General features: G+C 43.6%; 1 pseudogene; it reads right to left on the bottom strand.

The window, feature by feature from the left end:
* LOC139155754 (zinc finger protein 850-like) overlaps positions 1-22,379 on the bottom strand; it is a 33,293-nt pseudogene that overhangs the window by 4,623 nt on the left and 6,291 nt on the right.

Below are 22,379 nucleotides of genomic sequence, written 5' to 3'. Positions count from 1 at the left end.
AATAATAATTAATAATAACAATTTGTTAGACTTGTATGCCACCCCTCTCCGAAGACTCGGAGCGACTCACAACAAATAATACAGAATTACAAATCTAATATGAAAAACAATAATAAAAAGCCCATTATAAAACAGTGATACAATCCAAACAAACCAAACATGAAATGGAACAGCTAGGGGTATGTCAGTTTCCCCAAGCCTGGCGACATAGGTGGGTTTTTAGAAGTTTGCAAAGGGCAAGGATGGTGGGGGCAGACCTAATCTCTGGGGGGAGTTGATCACAGAGAAGGCTCTTCCCCTGGGTCCCGCCAGATGGCATTGTTTGGTCGAAGGAACCCGGAGAAGGCCAACTCTGTGGGATCTAATTGGTCGCTGGGATTTGTGCGGCAGAAGGCGGTCCCGAAGGTATTCTGGTCTGATGCAATGTAGGGCTTTATAGGTCATAACCAACACCCAACTCCATTACAGTCCCAGACTTCAGAAAAGCGGACTTTAAAAAGCTCAGAGCGAACCTGAAAAATAAACCCTGGAAGGAACTTCAAAAGAGTAAATCCACACAGGAAGCCTGGGAAGCCCTAAAAAACACTATCATTGAGGCCCAAAACAATTCTATCCCCATGAAAAACAAAAGCAGAAAAACTAAAATGAAACCAGCATGGCTAAACAAGGACCTCATAGACAACGTAAAAGAAAAAAAAGCCAAATACAATAAATGGAAAGAAGGACTCATAACCAAGGTGGATAATCAACTAAACATGAGCCAACAATGTGCTGCAGCAGCCAAAAAAGCCAATACAATCCCAAGCTGCATCAACAGGGGAATACACTCCAAGACCAGGAAAGACTTAATACCACTCTATTACGCCCTGGTCAGACCACACCTGGAGTACTGTGTTCAGTTGTGGTCACCACACTTCAAAAAAGACATTGAAACTCTGGAGAAGGTGCAGAAAAGAGCAACCAAAATGATCAGGGGTCTAGAAACCAAGACTTACGAAGAGAGACTGCAGGAACTGGGCATGGATAGCCTAGAGAAAAGGAGGGCCAGAGCAGACATGAGAGCAGTCTACAAGTATACGAGGGGTTGCCACAGAGAGGAGGGTTTCACTTTATTCTCCAGGGCACCGGAGGGCCGGACGAGGAACAACGGCTGGAAGCTGACCAAGGAGAGATTCAACCTGGAAATAAGGAAGAACTTCCTGACGGTCAGAACGATCAACCAGTGGAACAAGCTACCAGTGGACGTTGTGAACTCCAATACTCTGGACATTTTAAAGAGGAAATTGGACTGCCATTTGGCTAGGATGCTATAGGGTTTCACATAAAGAGCTGATTAGTGAAGATTGGACTTAATCCCAGGATAGTTCAGTAGATTTGCAGCTGGCTGAAGCGTAGACATCAGAGAGTTGTTGTCAATGGCGAGTATTCTGAGCAGTGACAGGTTACAAGCGGTGTGCCACAAGGGTCTGTTCTGGGTCCTATTCTTTTTAATATGTTTGTGAGCGACATAGGGGAAGGTTTGGTAGGGAAGGTTTGCCTATTTGCCGATGACTCTAAAGTGTGCAATAGGGTTGATATTCCTGGAGGCGTCTGTAATATGGCAAATGATTTAGCTTTACTAGATAAATGGTCAAACCAATGGAAACTGCAGTTTAATGTTTCCAAATCTAAAATAATGCACTTGGGGAAAAGGAATCCTCAATCTGAGTATTGTATTGGCAGTTCTGTCTTAGCAAAAACTTCAGAAGAGAAGGATTTAGGGGTAGTGATATCTGACAGTCTCAAAATGGGTGAACAGTGCGGTCAGGCAGTAGGAAAAGCAAGTAGAATGCTTGGCTGCATAACTAGAGGTATAACAAGCAGGAAGGGGGAGATTGTGATTCCACTATATAGAGCGCTGGTGAGACCACATTTGGAATACTGTGTTCAGTTCTGGAGAACTCATCTACAAAAAGACATTGACAAAATTGAACGGGTCCAAAGATGAGCTACAAGAATGGTGGAAGGTCTTAAGCATAAAACTTATCAGGAAAGACTTAATGAACTCAATCTGCATAGTCTGGAAGACAGAAGGAAAAGGGGGGACATGATAGAAACATTTAAATATGTTAACAGGTTAAATAAGGTCCAGGAGGGAAGTGTTTTTAATACGAAAGTGAACACAATAACAAGGGGACACAATCTGAGGTTAGTTGGGGGAAAGATCAAAAGCAACATGAGAAAATATTATTTTACTGAAAGAGTAGTAGATCCTTGGAACAAACTTCCAGAAGACGTGGTTGGTAAATCCACAGTAACTGAATTTAAACATGCCTGGGATAAACATATATCCATCCTAAAATAAAATACAGGAAATATTTATTTATTTATTTATTTATTAGATTTGTATGCTCCCCTCTCCATAGATAAATAGTACAGTATAAGGGCAGACTAGATGGATCATGAGGTCTTTTTCTGCTGTCAATCTTCTATGTTTCTATGACACCAAACTGGCAGGAATAGCCAACACTGCAGAAGATGGGTGCAAAATGGGGCTACCTTTGAAGAGTGTTTGCAAATTTCAACTTGCCCAAAATGCAGCCGTGCGAGCTGTCTGGGCTTTCCAAGAAAGGCCCACATCTCACTATCACTCCACGGACTGCACTGGCTACCAATCTGTTTCCGGACACAATTCAAAGTGTTAGTTATGACCTATAAAACCCTGCATGGCATAGGACTAGACTATCTCCGAGACCGCCTTTTGCTGCACGAATCCCATCCACCGTTGAGGTTCCATAGAGTTGATCTCCTTAGGATCCCGTCGACAAAACAATGTTGGCTGGCGGGACCTAGGGGAAGAGCCTTCTCTGTGGGGGCCCTGGCACTCTGGAATCAGCTCGCTCTGGAGATTCGCACTGCCCCCATCCTCCTCACCTTCCAGAAGAACTCATCTCTGCCGCCAGGCCTGGGGTTCCTTAGATCTTCCCCCCTGACCAATGAATGCCTTAGTTTGATTGTTGAATGAATGATATTGATGATTCTTCTTTTTTAATTAGAATTTTAAAGACTGTTTTATGATGTATTAATTGGATTGCTATTATTGATTCTTGTTTTCTGTACATGTTGTGACCCGCCCCGAGTCCTCAGAGATGTGCGCTATCTAATAAAATGAAATTCAATGTTGAAAAATGTAAGGTTCTACATTTAGGCAAGAAATTTTTTTTTGCACAGGTACAGTATACGTGGTATATTGCTCAACAGTAGTAACTCTGAGAGGGATCCTGGAGTCCTAGTAGACAACCAATTAAATATGTGCCAGCAATGTACAGCAGCTGTCAAAAAAGCCAACACAGTTCTAGGCTGCATAAACAGAAAGATACAATCAAGATCACGTGAAGTCTTAATATCATTTTATAAGGCCTTAATAAGGCCACACTGCAACCAATCCTGAATACTGCATTAAGTTTGGTCACCAAGATGCAAAAAGGATTCTGAGACTCTAGAAAAAGTACACAGAAGAGCAACAACGATGATTAGGAGGGCGTTTGCCCAGGTTCGCCTGGTGCACCAGTTGCGGCCCTATTTGGACAGGGAGTCATTACTCACAGTCACTCACGCCCTTATCACCTCGAGGTTCGATTACTGCGACGCTCTCTACATGGGGCTACCTTTGAAAAGTGTTCGGAAACTTCAGATCATGCAGAACGCAGCCGCGAGAGCCATCGTGGGGCTTCCCAGATTCGCCCACGTTTCTACAACACTCCGTGGCCTGCATTGGCTGCTGATCAGTTTCTGGTCACAATTCAAAGTGTTGGTCATGACCTTTAAAGCCCTACATGGCATTGGACCAGAATACCTCCGGAACCGCCTACTACCGCACCAATCCCAGCGGCCAATAAGGTCCCACAGAGTCGGCCTTCTCCGGGTCCCGTCGACTAAATAATGTCGTCTGGCGGGCCCCAGGGGAAAAGCCTTCTCTGTGGCGGCCCCGGCCCTCTGGAATCAACTCCCCCCAGAGATTAGAACTGCTCCCACCCTCCTTGTCTTCCGTAAACTACTTAAGACCCATCTATACCGCCAGGCATGGGGGATTTGAGACACTTTTCCCCCAGGCTTATTATAATTTATGTTTGGTATGTATGTGTTGTTTGGTTTTTTAAATTGATAGGGTTTTTAGTTTTTTCTTAATATTAGATTTGTGCCTGTACAATATTGTTTTATCGCTTGTTGTGAGCTGCCCCGAGTCTTCGGAGAGGGGCGGCATACAAATCTAATAAATTATTATTATTATTATTATTAGGGGACTGAAGTCTAAAACATATGAAGAACAGTTGCAGGGACTGGGCATGGGTAGTTAAATGAAAAGAAGGACCAGGGGAGACATGATAACAGTGTTCCAGTATCTCAGGAGTTGCCACAAAGAAGGAGTCAACCTATTCTCCAAAGCACCTGAGGGAAGAACAAGAAGCAATGGGAGGAAAATAAACAAAGAGAGAAGTAACTTAGAACTAAGGAGAAATTTCCTGACAGTCAGAATGGTTGAATAGTGGAACAGCTTGCCTCCAGAAGTTGTGAATGCCCCAACATTGGAAGTTTTTAAGCAGATGTTGGATAATCATCTGTCTGAAGTAGTGTAGGGTTCCCTGCTTAAGCAGGGGGGTTGGACTAGAAGACCTCCAAGGTCCCTTCCAACTCTGTGTTATTATTAAGATCCTGAATAAGATAACCAAGCAACAGATCTGCAAACATCTAGAACCAAGCAAACTTAGAACCAGAAGCCAACATGGATTTGTTGAAAAAAGATCATGTCAAACAAAACTTATTTCCTTCTTAGAAAGTGTCTAAATTAAGTAGACTAGCAAAATGCTATGGACAAAGTATACTGGCATTTCAGAAAGGCATTTGATAAATACGACTTGGTAAATGAAGAAAATGTGGTATGGATATGATCACCATCCAATGGATTTGTAACTGGCTGACAAACCATATTCAACCATTAGTCAATGGAACTACATCTATATGGAGACTCTATGTTATTCTCAGTATTCTTCAATATTTTCATAAACAATCTCAGTAAATGACTAGAATGGGAACTCAGCTCATTTGGAATTATATTCCACCCAACTCCCAGAGGACAATTTGGAGACAACACTAAACTGGCAGGAATAACCAACACCCCAAAAGACAAACTCAAGATACAGAAGAATCTTGATAGATTTGAACACTGGGCCGTTTCCAACAAAGTGAAATTCAGTAGAGAAAAGAAAAGAGGTTGTACACTTAGTCACAAAAAAAGCAAATGGCAATGTACAGAATAGGTAGAACCTGACTCAATAGCAGTAACTGTGACATGGATCTTGAAGTCCTACCATTGTGAACAATCAACTAAAAAAAAGCCAACAGTGTGATGCAGTGGCCACAAAAGCTAATGCAATCCTAAGCTGCCTTAACACAGGGCTAGAATGAAGATCATGTGAAGTGTTAGTATCAATTTATAATGCTTTGGTAAGATCACACTTGGATTATTGCAACTAGTTTTGATTGCCACATTTTTTAAAAAGGTGTTGAGACTCTATAAAGAGTGCAGAGAAGAGCAGTAGGGGGCTTGAGGCTAAAACATATAAAGAAATGTTGCAGGAATTGAGTATGTCTAGTCTAGTCTAGTAAAAGGAAGGATTAAGGGTGACATGATAGCAGTATTCCAATAGTTGAAGGGCCAAGAACGGGGTCAACTTATTTTGCAATGCACCAGAAGGCAAGACAAGAAACAATGGGTGGAAACTAATCCGGGAGAGAAGTAGCCCAGAACTAAGGAGAATTTTTCTTGATGCTGAGAACAATTAATCGATTGTCTGAAATGGTATTGGGTCTCCTGCAGGGCGTCGGAATAGAAAACCCGCAAGGCTTAAATTTCAGCAGGAGGGAACCTGCAGCAGCAGCAGCTGACATGCTTCATCCGAGTTGCTTCTCTGCTTCCAGGCTGTAAAAACAAACAGCCAGACTTGCTCTCGGACTTTCCTCCCACCTGCCCCCAACTCACCTTCCAGCTGCTGCTTCGATCCTCGGTAGAGCACAAAAGCCGCTCTACAGGTCCTCTTTCTCCCATGAGTCTTCCGGAAGAGGAAGCTCTGGGTTTTTTCTCTCCTCGGATCTTTTCTAGCAATTCAGTACTCGATGCTTTTAACTCTTCATCTTTTTGGCAGAGATGCTGCATTTCTGACTGCCATCTCCTGACAGCAGGAAGAACACTCTTGCCCCGTCTCTATCTAAGGCGTTTGCAAGATGTTCTCACTGTATAAATTCTATCAAATCGTTTTGCACTTCTAGCAACTGACCTTTGCAAGTGACCAGAAAATTTCCTTTCTTTTATTCTCTCTCTCTTCCTCCCTCCCTTTCTCTCTCCCTCCCTCCTTCTCTCTCTTCCTTCATCTCTCTTTCACTCTCTCCCTCCTACCTCCCCCCTCTCTTTCTCCATTCCTTTCTATTTATCTTTCTCTCTCTCTCTCTCTTCCTTCCTCCATTTCTCTATTTCCATCCCCTCGCTCTTTTTTTCTCTCTCCCTCCTTCCCTCCTTTTCACTCTTTCTTCCTCACTCTTCTCCCCTCCCTCGTCATTCTCCATAAGGGCCTTCCCCCCACCATGAACCCAGCCCCCTCCGGCTCTTGGAAGAGACGCAATGGAAGCCTGGTCCGGCCTCCCCCTCACACACACACTTTTCCCCCTTCGGACCAGGCCCTAAGCGGAAGGCTCCTTCCTCCCAGACGCTCCCGGCTCCCCCCCACCTGCTCCTTCAGTAAAACGGGGGCTCCTAGGGCAGGGGGCAAACGGGGGGGGGGAGGACCCCGCCTCAGGATGCCCCCAAGCGCACTCTGGGAGGCTCCGCCAGCTCCGAGGTGAGAGAAAGCAACACTGTGCTTCCCCTTCGGCGGATCCTGAGGTGCCCGGACAGACTGCGTCCTTGGGCTGGCCGCTGCCTCCAGAAGCACCGAGGCAACAGAAGCTTTGCCAATGACACCGTCTCCCCTCAGCAAGTGCGCGCCTCACCATCCCCGCCGCGGCGCCCCTTTACCTCAGTGGGCCCTCTCGCTCTTTCTTCCTCCCCGCAGAGACCTCCTGCCAAGCTGGGTTAGGGACGAGGAGGGCGAGGCATCAGCGGAAAGCCCAGAATCCCCTCCCGCAAGCCTCTTCTCAACAGGGCTGGTTGGGAGGAAAAACAGCAGGACATTTTCAAAGGGACAAATTATCATAAAGTGTGACTGACCCGCTCCTCTGGTCACTTTAGCCTAGTGAAATGTGATGCTTCTTAGCTTACCAAATTTAGTATGTTCTAAGCCCTGAATTTATCTTACTTTTTTTTAAAATGATTTTTATTTATTGTTTATTTAAAACAAACCAACATACAAAATGCAAAATATACATGTCTACAAGACCAACATACAAAAAAAAGTGAAGGGGGGATGGAAAAACATTTTTCCCTAAATTTATTTTTTAAAGGAAGTATTTTTATTTTATTTATTTGTCAAAACATGTACGTGGTAACAGTTACAAACATTTGGACAGTAGGACAGGGAGGGTAGGCACGATGGTTCGCTTATGCACCCCCTTACACACCTCTAAGAAAAGGGCTGAGGTTGACTATATACAGACTAAGGTTAAAGTTTTTGGCGTTGGGGAAGAAACCACACAGTCAAGTAGTGCATTCTAGGCACTGATTTAGTGTTTGAGCCGTTTACATTGAGTTTGAATATATTGTGTGTTTGTGTGTTGTTGTGGTTGAAACTGAAGTATTCATTGACAGGTAGAACATTGTGGCAGACGATTTTATGAACTACATTTAGAAGTCAATCTTGAGAAGATTTTAAGAAAGACTATTGAACTTAAACCGGAAATATACCTCTGGGTAATTTACCAGATACTTTTGATAAGGATGAAACATCGCAGAGGGACGGCATACAAATCTAATAAATTACTACTACTACTACAACTATTATTATTATTATAATTACTACTATTATTACTATTATATTATTATTATTATTATTATTATTATTATTAATATATATAGTTACGGCAGCTAGGATTGTATATGCTCACAACTGGACATTGAATAAATGCCAACTGAAAGGGAAGTTTTGAGTAAAACCATGGACTGTGCAGAGATGAATAGACTGACTTGAAATTTAAAGATAAACAAGATTCTGATTATTATAAGATTTGGGGGAAGTTTTATGATAGAATAGAAAATTAAGAGATATGTATTTTAATTAGCTAATATTGTAAAAACTAAAAAAAGAGAATTGAATTTAAAATATTGGAAACCAGATGGCGAGGATAAGAAATGGCGGGAGCACTAGCGATTCAACACAAATTGTAGTTATTGTTTTTTGGTTTAAATATATAGAATTTTATTCTATAGATTATATAATGTATTAGGAAAGGTTTTTTGTGTGTGTGTGTATATATCAAGAATCATGAGGTACAACACAATGATTATAGGGATCAAATAAGCAATGAGGAAACAATCAATATTAATAAAAACCTTAAGGATAGAAGCAACAAGTTAGTCATACAATCACTGGTGGGAGGAAACGGGTGATAGGAATGATGAGAAAAAACTAGTAGTAATAGTAGTGCAGAGTTAGTAAATACTTTGATAGTGTTGAGGGAATTATTTGTTTTACATTTTGAGGTTAGGAGTTGAAACCGTTTATGTCCAGGATACAAGGGATGCGACAATCCAACAATCAAGACATTCAAAGAGTTTATCTCCTGTATTAGACTTCTGGTGTCTCACCAGGTTGGAATTATCCCTAAAACATTTCCCACAGTCAGGACATTCAAAGGGTTTCTCTCCCGTGTGAGCCCTCTGCTTTTGCACCAGGTTAGAATTACCACTAAAACTCTTCTTGTAGCAGAACAAGAACGACTTGTTGCCAATAAGAGAGCAGAGACCACGAGAAGATTGAGATTGCCAGGTTTATTCGGTGCATGCATCAGGTTCAGAAGATATAAAAGCAATGTCTGAACAATGTGGATTGCTTTTCAGGGCTCTTTATACATTTCCAAAGGAGTACAAAAAACACACAGTATCAGCCAATCAGATACTAGTTGTCAAAGTTTCCTTATACAGAAAGTAAAGAAAGAGTTTTACTATGTAGATGGTGCAGAATGTACAACAAGAAGGAACTTGCAGTTAGTATGTGGGTTCCTGCAGAAGCTATGTGCCTTGAGAGGAGGTGTCAGATCTATCTCTGCCCTATCAAAGCCATGTTCCCTTCCTGAGTACATTTCGTGGTTAGCATAGAGGAAACACAAGTGTGAAGGCAAAAAAGTTTTGCCCTGTTGTCGGCCATAGGACCCAGGGGAAGAGCCTTCTCTGTGGCGGCCCCGACCCTTTGGAACCAACTCCCCCCAGATATCAGAGTTGCCCCCACCCTCCTAGCCTTTCGTAAGCTCCTTAAAACCCACCTCTGTCGTCAGGCATGGGGGAATTGACATGTTCTTTCCCCCTAGGCTTTAAAATTTATGCATGGTACGCTAGTGTGTATGATTGGTTTTTAACTTGTGGTGTTTTTTAAATTAATTTAAATATTGGATTTGTCTTACATTGTATTGCTATTGCTGTGAGCCGCCCCGAGTCCGCGGAGAGGGGCGGCATACAAATCTGATTAAACTTAAACTTAAACTAAGCTGAGCAGTGAGCAATTGCTCACTTAAAAATCATCATCAACTCAGAGTTTTTCAAACCTGCCCAGAAGCCAAGAGGGAAAGGGTGAGAAGGAAGGAGAGAGAGAGAGAGGAAGAGAGAGAAACAGATAGAAAAAAGAGAGGAAGGAAAAGAGAAAGAAAAAGAATGGGAGTAAGGAAGAGAGAAAGAAAATCAAAATCTAGTTTGAAACTAGCTCAACTATTTAAGTGGCATTTTGATATTGATAGAGTTGCCCTATTATGAGCTCACTGTTATAGACACACAGTACAGTATTTTATTTTGAAATTCTCTGAGGCAAAACAGGGTGGGTTATTTATTTGTTTATTCATTTATTATTTCTGTGCCGCCCAGTCCCAAAGGGACTGCCGCTCAGACACTATACTTTTCGCCCCCCCCCCCCAAAAAAAAAAATTAGAGGGAACACTGTTGTTGGCACTTAGAAAATGTCAAGTTTATAGCAGATATATGTAGGACAAAGGTCATATATCAAAAAGAGCATAATCCTGGCAAGAATTACAGTATAAAATGAAAATACAGATATCAAGGCATAGCCCAGCTTCCACATTTCCCCCCTCTTGGAACTGCAACCGAAATAAAGTTTATTCGGATGGGGTTTCAACCATGTTACTGGAAGGGCGTTGAAGGTGTTGGAGGGGCTGGGGCTGAAGTGGCAGGAGTACTTCGTATATTGGCTCCTCACTATCGGGGTCCTGAGTGACAGGTTCCCCTTCCACATTTCCGCCCCTGCGGTTGTTAAGCAGTTGCAGGTGCCACAGAGCCAAAATCTTCTCGGAGGACTTTTTGTCCACCACCAGCGAAACAGTGCTATGAAAAAGTTTCATAAAAAGAGGAAGCACACAGGGGACAATAACACAGCCAGCCACCAGAAAAACAACACAAGCCACAATATATTCGATACCGGGAAAAGAAGGAAGACGGCAAGGGCATGGAAGAGGTCCAAACATTTCCAAGTCTGCACTGGAACATGTGCAATCTTGACCATGCGATCGGCGATTTCCTTAATGACCTCCCCACTATTATCAATCTTGATGCAGCAATTAGACAAATTAAACTTTCCACACACACACCCTTCCTTGGCCAAAAGATAGTCCAAAGCCAGCCTGTTTTGCATGATATACGTGCATGACCTAACACTCTCCGAGGCCAAGTGGGCAAGACCACAGACCATCTCGTTGGTGACAATTTCCACCACTGCCTGAAGGCGGATGAGATAGTTAAGCATATAAATGGGGTTGTGGTAACCAAAGGTACCATCCTCGGCCCAGGTGGCCGGACCATAAACCTTTATGATACGCTCGGGGGGCCATTCATCATCCTTCCAGTTCCCGATCTTAAGGTCACTAATGAGGGATCTTTTAAAGCGGACATTGGCAATTTCATCATATACAGGCACCCCAAGAACCTGCCTTTGTTTCAGGGGGAGCAAGAATAAACCAGGGCGAATGACACCCAGGACACAAGAGCCACACCAGTTGAGAGGCAGTTGGGCATAAGCATATTTTCCACAAATCCAGTACATGCCATCTGGAGCAAGCCAAAGCAATTTGGTGTTTTGGGGGTCCAAAATATATGGGTTCAGGAGGCTAACGTTTTGCAATGCCCGGGCCATGGGGGTTGGCTGCAGACCCTTGCCAGAACACCAGGCTGCATTGTTCCACGTGGACAGGCAACACAGGTTTCCAACGTGGGCACAGCCAGCAGTGTGGTTACGGGTATAACAGACATTGCCCACCAAGTTAGAAGACAGAGCCCAGTTCCCCTCCTTCCCTGCAGTGGCTGTCAGATTTACCGGCCACCTCCATGTCATGGACAACGGTGTAATTCAACTCAAGTGCTTCCCAAGGCCATTTCTCACCCACGGTAGTTCCCCCACAGACAAAACAGTTCTTAACCTGAAGGGTGCGCGCTACATCTTGTGCAAGTTGTACAAAAGTATTGGTAACAGCAGAAGGGACTGCCCATGTATTCAGTTTATCCATTTCCTGATAGTAGGACCAAAAGAGGCTCTTTTTCCGTACTACTGTCCAGATCTGGCCCGTGATTTCCAAGGACAGAATCAGAGAGGGGTCATATCCCTGGCCATCTATTTGCATTCCAAAAAGTATAGGAGCTTGTGGGACCACAACCGGAGTGAAAGAGAGAGTGACAGGGTTACACTGGCCACTTTTGTAGTTTGGGAAAACCTCCCCACGAGTTAGGGAGAACTTCATCCCACCCGTAGTGCCAGGGGTCCATGTAGCAAATGTAACGCAAGACCAATAGGGGCAGTAGTTGTGGTTAATGACACGGCGGTCACCCCATTGGGAACCATGGCAAACATATCCATGCTGGAAGGAATAAGAGCGTTCCCAACTCAGGCTGCCACACCCGCCTTGGGGAGGGCATTACGGTTAATATAATAGCAGGCATCAAAGGTAAAATTTACAGGGAGATTGAGTGAGATGACATCTAATAGTACTCCCGGTCTTACACTGATAGAATTTGCGACCATCATGCCAACAAGGGGGTAGTCCAACCTCAGAACAGTCAGGGGGTCTGAGGGTAGTCCGGGCAAATTGCTGGAGGAGGGTGTGATAACGGGCAAACCTGTCAGCGGTGGCTTCATTAGGGTCTATTTGGAGAACAGGGGATCCTAGTCCCCCACCCAAAGCTGCGGGTAGGGGAGCGGTGGTTCCCTCAAGCGGAGGCGGGTTTCAAGAAGGACCCCCCCCCCAGTCCCTGCGGTGGAGGAGTCCTGTAGGGATGATTGTGTCTGGCCATAGGGCAAAAGGACATATGGCGGGGGCTGGGACACCTCCTCCGGGCAACTGGACAATACAGGGGGTTGGCTGGGTCCTCTGACCCTTTTGGCGTGGGAGATGGAACAATGTGTACTTCTCTGGGCCGCCAGGGAGGGGATGATTTACCTCCCCCTCTCCTAGGGGTCCTTCTCCTGAGCGTGGCCCCTGAAGGAATGGGGACCACGGCCAGGACTTTACATTGTTTGGTCCTACATTTGGTGACCCATGGGGGTGGATTTCGAGCTAGTTTCAACCAAACATCAATGTATGGCTCTTGGTCAGGATGACCCAAGGCAGGATCAAATACAAGTCTATGAACAATATAGTGGGAATATTGAAGGTTCCTATATCGGGCCATCCTAAGTTAAAAGAGGGCCATTCTGATGTACAAAGGTCATTTTATACCATACTCTTGTGTTTGATTATTATAAACCTGGTTGAAATGTTTCATTACACACTCAAGGGGGGTCTTGGGCACACTTGGTTTACCTCCCATCTTCCACCTGGGGCACCAGACAGAAAAGGGGAGGGAGTATACAAGGGAGGTAAGGGGTCCTTCCCTTGAGACACAAAATGATTTTTATTCACTGCACACAATCTCTACCGGCCCAAGGTCCTGGAGCTCACAGCCGCCTGTGGGAACCGCGGTAGGCAATCACACACACAGCTTTTTCTCTCAAAAGCACGGGCCTCCCACCTTATGAGCCACTTAATGAAGAACGAGCCAAAACGAGGGTGATCAGTCCTCGCCTCTGTCCCTCTACATAGGGAGAGATAGACCCCTACCAGTCTCTAAAAAGTGCCTATAACTGAGGACTTGCCTGAGGACTTGCCTTTTATCTTGGCGACTCGGTTACTCTTCCAGGCCGGCGAACAGATGTCCTGGTCTCTCGTTTCCTCTCAGGAGTGGTTCTTGGATCGCAAACTGTCAGCGCGGCTGCCCCGGTGTCAACAGGAAGGTCCTCGGAGAAAGATTTCCAATGGCGCCTGGACTGTTCCTCTTTCACACCTGGGGCAGACGCCACTGAGGTGGGCGTCCAGAGGGCTCCAAAGTCCCGTCTGGTCCCTTCGTGGTCGCCAGAAAATGTAGCAGAACAAGAACGACTTGTTGCCGATAAGGGAGCAGAGACCACGAGAAGATTGAGATTGCCAGGTTTATTTGGTGCATGCGTCAGGTTCAGAAGATACAAAAGCAATGTCTGAACAACGTGGATTGCTTTTCAGGGCTCTTTATACATTTCCAAAGGAGTACAAAAAACACACAGTATCAGCCAATCAGATACTAGTTGTCAACGTTTCCTTATACAGAAAGTAAAGAAAGAGTTTTACTATGTAGATTGTAGAAGGTGCAGAATGTACAACAAGAAGGAACCTGCGGTTAGTATGTGGGTTCCTGCAGAAGCTATGTGCCTTGAGAGCAGGTGTCAGATCTATCTCTGCCCTATCAAAGCCATGTTCCCTTCCTGAGTACATTTCGTGGTTAGCATAGAGGAAACACAAGTGTGAAGGCAAAAAGTTTTGCCCTGTTGTCGGCACTTAGAAAATGTCAAGTTTATAGCAGATATATGTAGGACAAAGGTCATATATCAAAAAGAGCATAATCCTGGCAAGAATTGCAGTATAAAATGAAAATACAGATATCAAAGCATAGCCCACCTTCCACATTCTCACAGTCAGGTCTTTCTAAGGGTTTCCCTCCTATGTGACACCACTAGAGTCTCAACAGGCTGGAATTATGACTAAAACCTTTCCCACAATAGAGGATATTTAAGGGTTTCTGTCTTGTGTGAGTCCTTTGATATTTCAAATGGCAGGAACTATCACTAAAACCTTTCCCACGCGACATGCAAAGAGTTTCTCTCCTGTGTGAGTCCTCTTGTGTTGTCCCAGGTTGGAACTATTACTAAAACCTTTCTCACACTCAAGACATTTAAAGGGTTTCTCTCCTGTGTGAGTCCTCTGGTGTTGCACCAGGCTGGAATTCTGACTAAAACTTTTCTCATAGTCAGGACATTCAAAGGGTTTCTCTCCTGTGTGAGTCCTCTTGTGTTTCACCAGGCTGGAATTCTCACTAAAACCTTTCCCACAGTCAGGACATTCAAAGGGTTTCTCTCCTGTGTGAGTCCTCTTGTGTTTCACCAGGCTGGAATTCTCACCAAAACTTTTCCCACAGTCAGAACATTCAAAGGGTTTCTCTCCTGTGTGAGTCCTCTTGTGTTTCACCAGGCTGGAATTCTCACTAAAACTTTTCCCACAGTCAGGACATTCAAAGGGTTTCTCTCCTGTGTAAGTCCTCTTGTGTTTCACCAGGCTGGAATTATCACTAAAACCTTTCCCACAGTCAGGACATTCAAAGGGTTTCTCTCCTGTGTGTCCTCTTGTGTTTCACCAGGCTGGAATTATCACTAAAACCTTTCCCACACTCAGGACATTCAAAGGGTTTCTCTCCTGTGTGAGTCCTCTTGTGTTTCACCAGGCTGGAATTCTCACTAAAACTTTTCCCACAGTCAGGACATTCAAAGAGTTTCTCTCCTGTGTGAGTCCTCTTGTGTTTCACCAGGCTGGAATTATCAGTAAAACCTTTCCCACAGTCAGGACATTCAAAGGGTTTCTCTCCTGTGTGTCCTCTTGTGTTTCACCAGGCTGGAATTATCACTAAAACCTTTCCCACAGTCAGGACATTCAAAGGGTTTCTCTCCTGTGTGAGTCCTCTTGTGTTTCACCAGGCTGGAATTCTCACTAAAACTTTTCCCACAGTCAGGACATTCAAAGAGTTTCTCTCCTGTGTGAGTCCTCTTGTGTTTCACCAGGCTGGAATTATCACTAAAACCTTTCCCACAGTCAGGACATTCAAAGGGTTTTTCTCCTGTGTGAGTCCTCTGGTGTATCACCAGGCTGGAATTGTGACTAAAACATTTCCCACAGTCAGGACATTCGAAGGGTTTCTCTCCTGTGTGAGTCCTCTGGTGTTTTACCAGGTTGGCACTCTGACTAAAGCTTTTCCCACATTCAAGACATTCAAAGGGTTTCTCTCCTGTGTGAGTCCTCTTGAGATTGACCAGGCTGGAACGTTCACTAAAACCTTTCTCACAGTAAGGACATTCAAAGGGTTTCTCTCCTGTGTGAGTCCTCTTGTGTTTCACCAGGCTCCAATTGTCACTAAAACATTTCCCACAGTCAGGACATTCGAAGGGTTTCTCTCCTGTGTGAGTCCTCTGGTGTATCACCAGGCTGGAATTGTGACTAAAACATTTCCCACAGTCAGGACATTCGAAGGGTTTCTCTCCTGTGTGAGTCCTCTTGTGTTGCACCAGGATGGAATTATGACTAAAACTTTTCCCACAGTCAGGACATTCAAAGGGTTTTTCTCCTGTGTGAGACCTTTTGTGTTGCACCAGGTTGGAATTATGACTAAAACATTTCCCACAGTCAGGACATTCAAACGGTTTCTCTCCTGTGTGAGTCCTCTGGTGTCTCACCAGGTCGGAATTCTGACCATAACAATTCCCACAATCAGGACATTCAAAGGGTTTCTCTCCTGTGTGAGTCCTCTGGTGTACAACCAGGCTGGAACTACGACTAAAACCTTTCCCACAGACAGGACATTCAAAGGGTTTCTCTCCTGTGTGAGTCCTCTGGTGTTCAAGCAAGTATGAATTATGACTAAAACATTTCCCACAGTCAGGACATTCAAAGGGTTTCTCTCCTGTGTGAGTCCTCTTGTGTTTCAGCAGGCTGGAACTATCACTAAAACTTTTCCCACAGTCAGGACATTCAAAGGGTTTCTCTCCTGTGTGAATCCTCTTGTGTTTCAGCAGGCTGGAACTATCACTAAAACTTTTCCCACAGTCAGGACATTCAAAGGGTTTCTCTCCTGTGTGAGTCCTCTGGTGTGTCACCAGCCTGGAATTATAACTAAAACGTTTCCCACATTTAGGACATTCAAAGGGTTTCTCTCCTCTGTGAGTTCTCTGGTGTCTCACCAGTTTGAAACTCTGACTAAAATCTTTCCCGCAGTCAGAACATTGAAAGAATTTCTCTCCTTTTTGAATACTCTGATGTTTCATGACTGAAATTGTGGCAGAATATTTTACAGTCAGCACATTCAAATGTTTTCTCTTCTTTGCGACTCTTCCTTCCTTCACCAGACTGGAATTCTCTCTTTGAAACTTTTCTCACAGACCTGGCCTAAGAATTTCTAATGAAACATTTACACAATTTGCACTGTCATATGTTTTCTCCCTCATGTGCGTCTTCTGGTGTACCAACATATTCCCACGCTCACTAAAGGACTTAGCACATTGGGAGCACTTTTGTGGCTTCCCTCTTGCGTGATTGCTTCCATGAATCACAAGGCAGTTTTTGCTACATTGAGATAGTGTGTATGGCTTTTCTCCTGTCTAGCTCCTCGTTTCATAAACAGCTCTGATTTGAAATCTCTTCTTCTTGGACAATAGGCAAATTTATGTCGCTTCTTCACAGCTGAGGCCACCAGAAATATGGACAATGCCTTGTTTAGTGGTGCTTTCATTCAAGCCGTTTTACTCCTCACAGGGAGAGGGCTGCATACCTGTCTGCTCTATGTGACTTTACTATTGGCCTTTTCCTCCCCACTGACTTCCAGATATTTCCCTTTTTTGCTGATTGAAAAATAATCTCCTTTGGCTTTTCATGTAACCTTCAGTTCTTCATAATGCTTATTTGAGCTTGAAATCTTTCTTGATTTTCTCTCTTGTCTAACAGCTGCTGGAGGAGCAGGAGGAGAATTGTATGGTTTTCTGAAAGAAATGGAAATATTTTGACTTTTCGCTTGATCTTCTTCCCTTTTCAATGTTGGTTCTTATTTACAATTGTCCAGAGTGCTCTTATTGCCATCCTCTTTGTCTGCAAGATACAAAGAAAAGTAGAACTTTGTTTATAAAGTTGTTAGAGATGATGTGAAAAATAATAATAATAATTAATAATAACAATTTGTTAGACTTGTATGCCACCCCTCTCCGAAGACTCGGAGCGACTCACAACAAATAATACAGAATTACAAATCTAATATGAAAAACAATAATAAAAAGCCCATTATGAAACAGTGATACAATCCAAACAAACCAAACATGAAATGGAACAGCTAGGGGTATGTCAGTTTCCCCAAGCCTGGCGACATAGGTGGGTTTTTAGAGGTTTGCAAAGGGCAAGGATGGTGGGGGCAGACCTAATCTCTGGGGGGAGTTGATCACAGAGAAGGCTCTTCCCCTGGGTCCCGCCAGACGGCATTGTTTGGTCGACGGAACCCGGAGAAGGCCAACTCTGTGGGATCTAATTGGTCGCTGGGATTTGTGCGGCAGAAGGCGGTCCCGAAGGTATTCTGGTCTGATGCAATGTAGGGCTTTATAGGTCATAACCAACACCCAACTCCATTACAGTCCCAGACTTCAGAAAAGCGGACTTTAAAAAGCTCAGAGCGAACCTGAAAAATAAACCCTGGAAGGAACTTCAAAAGACTAAATCCACACAGGAAGCCTGGGAAGCCCTAAAAAACACTATCATTGAGGCCCAAAACAATTCAATCCCCATGAAAAACAAAAGCAGAAAAACTAAAATGAAACCAGCATGGCTAAACAAGGACCTCATAGACAACGTAAAAAGAAAAAAAAGCCAAATACAATAAATGGAAAGAAGGACTCATAGCCAAGGTGGATAATCAACTAAACATGAGCCAACAATGTGCTGCAGCAGCCAAAAAAGCCAATACAATCCCAAGCTGCATCAACAGGGGAATACACTCCAAGACCAGGAAAGACTTAATACCACTCTATTACGCCCTGGTCAGACCACACCTGGAGTACTGTGTTCAGTTCTGGTCACCACACTTCAAAAAAGACATTGAAACTCTGGAGAAGGTGCAGAAAAGAGCAACCAAAATGATCAGGGGTCTAGAAACCAAGACTTACGAAGAGAGACTGCAGGAACTGGGCATGGATAGCCTAGAGAAAAGGAGGGCCAGAGCAGACATGATAGCAGTCTACAGGTATACGAGGGGTTGCCACAGAGAGGAGGGTTTCACTTTATTCTCCAGGGCACCGGAGGGCCGGACGAGGAACAACGGCTGGAAGTTGACCAAGGAGAGATTCAACCTGGAAATAAGGAAGAACTTCCTGACGGTCAGAACGATCAACCAGTGGAACAAGCTACCAGTGGATGTTGTGAACTCCAATACTCTGGACATTTTAAAGAGGAAAGTGGACTGCCATTTGGCTAGGATGCTATAGGGTTTCACATAAAGAGCTGATTAGTGAAGATTGGACTTAATCCCAGGATAGTTCAGTAGATTTGCAGCTGGCTGAAGCGTAGACATCAGAGAGTTGTTGTCAATGGCGAGTATTCTGAGCAGTGACAGGTTACAAGCGGTGTGCCACAAGGGTCTGTTCTGGGTCCTATTCTTTTTAATATGTTTGTGAGCGACATAGGGGAAGGTTTGGTAGGGAAGGTTTGCCTATTTGCCGATGACTCTAAAGTGTGCAATAGGGTTGATATTCCTGGAGGCGTATGTAATATGGCAAATGATTTAGCTTTACTAGATAAATGGTCAAACCAATGGAAACTGCAGTTTAATGTTTCCAAATCTAAAATAATGCACTGGGGGAAAAGGAATCCTCAATCTGAGTATTGTATTGGCAGTTCTGTGTTAGCAAAAATTTCAGAAGAGAAGGATTTAGGGGTAGTGATTTCTGACAGTCTCAAAATGGGTGAACAGTGCGGTCAGGCAGTAGGAAAAGCAAGTAGAATGCTTGGCTGCATAACTAGAGGTATAACAAGCAGGAAGGGGGAGATTGTGATTCCACTATATAGAGCGCTGGTGAGACCACATTTGGAATACTGTGTTCAGTTCTGGAGAACTCATCTACAAAAAGACATTGACAAAATTGAATGGGTCCAAAGATGAGCTACAAGAATGGTGGAAGGTCTTTAGCATAAAACTTATCAGGAAAGACTTAATGAACTCAATCTGTATAGTCTGGAAGACAGAAAGAAAAGGGGGGACATGATAGAAACATTTAAATATGTTAACAGGTTAAATAAGGTCCAGGAGGGAAGTGTTTTTAATACGAAAGTATTAAAATGAGAAACAAACTTCCAGCAGACGTGGTTGGTAAATCCACAGTAACTGAATTTAAACATGCCTGGGATAAACATATATTCATCCTAAAATAAAATACAGGAAATATTTATTTATTTATTTATTTATTAGATTTCTATGCCGCCCCTCTCCGTAGATAAATAGTATAAGGGCAGACTAGATGGACCATGAGGTATTTTCTGCTGTCAATCTTCTATGTTTCTATGACACCAAACTGGCATGAATAGCCAACACTGCAGAAGATGGGTGCAAAATGGGGCTACCTTTGAAGAGTGTTTGCAAACTTCAACTTGCCCAAAATGCAGCCGTGCGAGCAGTCTGGGCTTTCCAAGAAAGGCCCACATCTCACTATCACTCCGCGGACTGCACTAGCTACCAATCTGTTTCCGGACACAATTCAAAGTGTTAGTTATGACCTATAAAACCCTGCATGCATAGGACTAGACTATCTCCGAGACCGCCTTCTGCCGCACAATTCCCAGCAACCGTTGAGGTCCCATAGAGTTGATCTGGCGGGACCTAGGAGAAGAGCCTTCTCTGTGGGGGCCCTGGCGCTCTGGAATCAGCTCCCTCCAGAGATTCGCACTGCCCCCATCCTCCTCACCGTCCAAAAGAACTCATCTCTGCCGCCAGGCCTGGGGTTCCTTAGATCTTCCCCCAGACCAATAAATGCCTTAGTCTGATTGTCGAATGAATGATATTGATGGTTCTTCTTTTTTAATTAGAATTTTAAAGACTGTTTTATAATGTATTAATTGGATTGCTATTATTGATTCTTGTTTTCTGTACATGTTGTGAGCCGCCCCGAGTCCTCGGGGATCCTGGAGTCCTAGAAGACAACCAATTAAATATGAGCCAGCAATGTACAGCAGCTGTCAAAAAAGCCAACACAGTTCTAGGGTGCATAAACAGAAAGATACAATCAAGATCACATGAAGTGTTAATATCATTTTATAAGGCCTTAATAAGGCCACACTGCAACCAATCCTGAATACTGCATTCAGGTTTGGTCACCAAGATGCAAAAAGGATTCTGAGACTCTAGAAAAAGTACACAGAAGAGCAACAAAGATGATTAGGGGACTGGAGTCTAAAACATATGAAGAACAGTTGCAGGGACTGGGCATGGCTAGTTAAATGAAAACAAGGACCAGGGGAGACATGATAACAGTGTTCCAGTATCTCAGGAGTTGCCACAAAGAAGGAGTCAACCTATTCTCCAAAGCACCTGAGGGTAGAACAAAAAGCAATGGGAGGAAAATAAACAAAAAGAGAAGTAACTTAGAACTAAGGAGAAATTTCCTGACAGTCAGAATGGTTGAACAGTGGAACAGCTTGCCTCCAGAAGTTGTGAATGCCCCAACATTGGAAGTTTTTAAGCAGATGTTGGATAATCATCTGTCTGAAGTAGTGTAGGGTTCCCTGCTTAAGCAGGGGGGTTGGACTAGAAGACCTCCAAGGTCCCTTCCAACTCTGTGTTATTATTAAGATCCTGAATAAGATAACCAAGCAACAGATCTGCAAACATCTAGAACCAAGCAAACTTAGAACCAGAAGCCAACATGGATTTGTTGAAAAAAGATCATGTCAAACAAAACTTATTTCCTTCTTAGAAAGTGTCTAAATTAAGTAGACTAGCAAAATGCTATGGACAAAGTATACTGGCATTTCAGAAAGGCATTTGATAAATACGACTTGGTAAATGAAGAAAATGTGGTATGGATATGATCACCATCCAATGGATTTGTAACTGGCTGACAAACCATATTCAACCACTAGTCAATGGAACTACATCTATATGGAGACTCTATGTTATTCTCAGTATTCTTCAATATTTTCATAAAGAATCTCAGTAAATGACTAGAATGGGAACTCAGCTCATTTGGAATTATATTCCACCCAACTCCCAGACGACAATATGGAGACAACACTAAACTGGCAGGAATAACCAACACCCCAAAAGACAAACTCAAGATACAGAAGAATCTTGATAGATTTGAACACTGGGCCGTATCCAACAAAATGAAATTCAGTAGAGAAAATAAAAGAGGTTGTACACTTAGTCACAAAAAAGCAAATGGCAATGTACAGAATAGGTACATCCTGACTCAATAGCAGTAACTGTGACATGGATCTTGAAGTCCTACCATTGTGAACAATCAACTTTTAAAAAGCCAACAGTGTGATGCAGTGGCCACAAAAGCTAATGCAATCCTAGGCTGCCTTAACACAGGGCTAGAATGAAGATCACGTGAAGTGTTAGTATCAATTTATAATGCTTTGGTAAGATCACACTTGGATTATTGCAACTAGATTTGATTGCCACATTTTTTAAAAAGGTGTTGAGACTCTATAAAGAGTGCAGAGAAGAGCAGTAGGGGGCTTGAGGCTAAAACATATAAAGAAGGGCTGCAGGAATTGAGTATGTCTAGTCTAGTCTAGTAAAAGGAAGGATTAAGGGTGACATGATAGCAGTATTCCAATAGTTGAAGGGCCAAGAACGGGGTCAACTTATTTTGCAATGCACCAGAAGGCAAGACAAGAAGCAATGGGTGGAAACTAATCCGGGAGAGAAGTAGCCCAGAACTAAGGAGAATTTTTCTTGATGCTGAGAACAATTAATCAATTGTCTGAAATGGTATTGTGTCTCCTGCAGGGCGTCGGAATAGAAAACCCGCAAGGTCCCTTCCATCTCTCTCACAAAGCCCCAGTGATGGAGCACCTACAACCTCTGGAGGGAAGCCATTCCCAAAGAATCA

The sequence above is a fragment of the Erythrolamprus reginae genome, unplaced genomic scaffold (assembly GCF_031021105.1).
Source record: "Erythrolamprus reginae isolate rEryReg1 unplaced genomic scaffold, rEryReg1.hap1 H_51, whole genome shotgun sequence".
In the NCBI taxonomy this organism is placed as follows: domain Eukaryota; kingdom Metazoa; phylum Chordata; class Lepidosauria; order Squamata; family Dipsadidae; genus Erythrolamprus; species Erythrolamprus reginae.
This window is presented reverse-complemented; position numbering and strand designations above follow the sequence as displayed.